This window comes from Pinus tabuliformis, chromosome J (genome assembly GCF_031772625.1).
Source record: "Pinus tabuliformis cultivar Carrire ecotype Pingquan chromosome J, CPIR1, whole genome shotgun sequence".
Taxonomy (NCBI): Eukaryota; Viridiplantae; Streptophyta; class Pinopsida; order Pinales; family Pinaceae; genus Pinus; species Pinus tabuliformis.
The window spans coordinates 1,039,340,965-1,039,345,214 of NC_142295.1; positions in this window are offsets into that span (position 1 = coordinate 1,039,340,965).

Genomic DNA, 4,250 nt, shown 5'->3' on the forward strand with positions numbered 1-4,250 from the left:
AGCAGAGAAAGAGACATGAGCACCAGCTCAGAGGAAGAGTTTATTCAGAACTACATGCAAGTCCAAAGGAAAATGTTGTAAAGTGATAAATTGACAGTGGAGCACTGATAACCTGTTTTTACAAAATGGTGGACAAGTTAGGACTAGTGAAAACATTACACCCTACTCCTTACAAAGTATCATGGTTACAAAAAGGACACCAGCTTACTGTGACAGAACAATGCAAAGTAGAAATCCAGATTGGTACTTATAAGGATGTGGTATTATGTGATGTAATGCCAATGGATGTATGCCATGTGTTGTTGGGAAGACCTTGGTAGTTTGATCGGAAAGTTATTCATGATGGGAGAAGAAATACTTACATTCTGGAGAAGAATGAAAATAAATACACAGTGCTACCATTGAAGGATGAAGTAGGCAAAGAAGCACCTGAAAACAATGTTATGCTGATGAGTGGGAAAGAATTGTTGCAAGAAGTCAAGAAGGATGAACAGATGCATTTTGTTGTCATAAGGAGACCTAAGGTAATTTTAACTTCCACAAACTTAGATGATTTATCTGAAGAAATCAAAACTCTGTTGAATGATTTTGTTGATATTATTGTGGATGAGTTGCCAAATGCATTACCACCCATCAGGAGTATTAGTCATCATATTGATCTAATACATGGAGCAAGTTTTCCAAACAAAGCAGCATACATGTTAACTCCTCAAGAAAATGTGGAAGGGGAAGACAAGTACGGGAACTGATGGATAAGGGATTAATCATAGAGAGTCTTAGTCCATGTGTTGTACCAACAATACTCAGTCCAAAGAAAGGTGGTGAATGGCATATGTGTACAGATTCCAGAGCCATAAACAATATTACTATCAGGTATAAATACCCTTTACCACGAATGGATGATTTGATGGATTGTTTAAGTGGGTCAAAGTATTTTACTAAAATAGATCTAAAGAGTGGATATCATCAAATAAGGATTAGAGAAGGAGATGAATGGAAGACTGCATTTAAAACAAATAGTGGGTTGTATGAATGGTTAGTGATGCCTTTTGGACTCACTAATGCACGTAGCACATTCAGGAGATTAATGAATGAAGTCTTGAATGAATATGCAGGCAAGTTTGTCATTGTTTATATTGATGATATTCTAGTTTCCAATAGAAGCAAAGAAGAACATCTGGAGCATCTTAAGTTGGTTTTAAGAACTCTGCAGAAAGAGAAACTGTTGATAAATCTAAAGAAATGTAGTTTCATGAAAGAAGAATTAATCTATTTAGGATTTGTTGTTTCTAAAGACGGTTTGAAAGTGGACCCAGAGAAAGTCCAAGCAATTTGGAATTGGCCTACTCCAAGAAACATATTTGAGGTAAGAAGCTTTCATGGTCTTGCAAGTTTTTATAGAAAATTTATCAGAAGTTTTAGTCAGATTTGTGCACCAATTATTGAAACAATCAAAGAGACTAATCAGCCATTCAAGTGGACAGAGGCAGCAAACTGAACTTTTAAGTTGTTGAAGAAGAAAATTACAGAGAAACCAGTTTTAGCTTTACTTGATTTTGTGAAAGTTTTCCAAGTTGAAATTGATGCTAGTGGAGTTGCAATTAGAGCAGTTTTGAGTTAGGAACAGAAACCAATAGCCTACTTTAGTGAGAAACTAAATGAAGCTAAGAAGAAGTATTCTTCTTATGATAAATAATTTTATGCTATTGTGCAAGCTTTAAAAAAAAAAAATCGAGACATTATTTGCTACCAAAGGAGTTTGTATTATATTCTGACGATCATGCATTGCAGTTCATAAACAACCAACCAAAATTGAACCAGAAACATGCCAAGTGGGTATAGTTTTTACAGAGTTTTACTTTTATGATAAAACACACAAGTGGTAAGTTGAGCAAAGTTGTTGATGCTTTAAGCAGGGTAAATTTCATTATGCAAGAATTAAGAGTTGGTGTTGTAGGATTTGAAGAAATGGTTGATATGTATAAAGGTGATGCAGAATTCAAAGATATTTATGCAGTTGTACAAAATCCAATAGTTCATAATAGAAGTCAATGGTTAGATTATTTTATCCAAGGAGGTTTATTGTTTAAAGGTAGTAAATTGTGCATTCCCAAATTTCTATGAGCGAAAACATAATTAAGGAGAAACACAGTGGAGGGTTATCTGGGCACTTTGGACAAGACAAAACCTTTGCTCAAGTAAATGCTTTTTTACTACTGGCCAAAGATGCAAATTGATGTTAAGAAATTTGTTGAGAAGTGCAGAATCTATCAGCATGCTAAAGGGAGAAGCCAAAATACAGGATTGTACCAGCCATTGCCAATACCAGGCCGACCATGGGATGAAATTAGTATGGACTTTGTTTTGGGGTTACCTAGAACTCAAAGAGGGAATGATTCCATTTATGTTGTGGCAGATAGATTTTCCAAAATGGCACATTTCATTGCATGTAAAAAGACTAGTGATGCAACATATATTGCTAATCTATCTATTTTTTCAGAGGTTGTAAGGTTACATGGATTGCCTGTAACTATTGTATCTGATAGGGATACAAAGTTTTTTGGGCATTTCTAGAGAACTTTTTGGAAGAAAGTAGGTGCCAACCTTAGTTTCAGTTCAACATATCATCCTCAAACATATGGACAGACCGAAGTGGTAAACAGAAGCTTGGGAAACATATTGAGAAGTTTAGTGTATAACAATCCTAAGTAGTGGGATTTAGCACTTGCTCAAGCTGAGCTTGCTTATAATGACACTCCAAACCAAAGTACTGGGATGAGTCCATTTCATATTGTTTTTGGAATGAATCTAAGAGGTTTGTATGAACTCATAAATTTTGGTAAACATGAGACAAGAAGTGCAAAAGCTGAAGAGTTTGCAGAGACTACAAGAAGATGTCAAAGGAAGATTGCAGGAAAGCAATGGAAAATACAAACAGAGAGTTGATATGAGGAGGAGAGAAAAAGAATTCCAAGTGGGAGATGTAGTGATGGTATACTTGAGAAAAGAAAGTTTTTATGTTGGGACTTACAATAAACTAAAGATGAAAAGATAGGGCCATGCAGAATTGTGAGGAAGTTTTCAACTAATGCTTATGAAATTGAATTACCAGAAGGGATTGGAATATCACCTATCTTTAATGTTGCAGATTTGTATCCATACAAGGAGACAGAGTTAGAGCTACATAAGGAACCTACAGGAGATGAAGTTCAAACTTTAAATTGGGAATAACAAATGCCAAAGACAGTCAAGAAAGAGGTGGAAGCTATTTTGGAGAAAAGAGTATCCAAAAGAACCCGAGGATAGGTTTATTTCAATATTTAGTCAAATGGAGGGGATAGCCAATAGAGGATGGCAGTTGGATACAAAAGTATGGAGTCAATCCTGAAAGTTTTGTTGAAAATGCAACAAGATGATGGAGCTTAGTGGAAAGGAGTCGCCTTCACTAAGTGGGCCCACAGGCTATTTTTGGCGCAAAGTCTATTTTTAGACTATGTCTATTTTTAGACATGTAGATCACGGTCTATGAGTTGCAGGATGCTATTTGTGGATGATTGGTCATGTTGGATGGACTTCTATTTTTAGACATATGGGCAGGTTTCTATTTTTAGACTGCGAGGCTAAAAATAGAACAGTCAAATATTATTAGCTCATAATAATATTTGGACTATAAACATTATCTTTTCCTCTTGGAGCACTTCAGTTTGAGCTACAGATGTGGCACATGCAGCTGTCAAAAGGAAATACGCTTTCTTTGTGGGTCAGTTGAGCTATTGCATGAAGGACTTAAGTTAGAACTCATGTGGTTGAGTTTTGTAGTTGATTGTGAGTTGATGGGGTTTGTCATTTGACTTGGTTAAACTAGTTGTAATTAGTCTAACTGCAAATAGACTAGTGATGAGTACGTGAATTAATTGATTAAATTAATTCACAATTATTAACTCATAAAGCAACTGAAGAATACATCAGTTAACTCAGTGCATGTACAATTCAGTGGAGACCGGTGTAGAGGTTGAGATTGCTATCAGTTGTGACTATAGTTGTGCATGAGATCTTGCACAATCGGTGGGATTGAGTAATGCCAATGAGAACTGCGAAGTGTGGGTCAATACAAAAGTAATTGTAGCTTGTGCTCATGTGATTTTCACTTTGAATTGTGCAGTGGAGGCAGGCAAAGCAGCGGAGGAGATTTGAACCTGTGACTTGTTCGGATCTGAGCTAGTTTTGTGTGTAACAGGTGGAGATAGTGC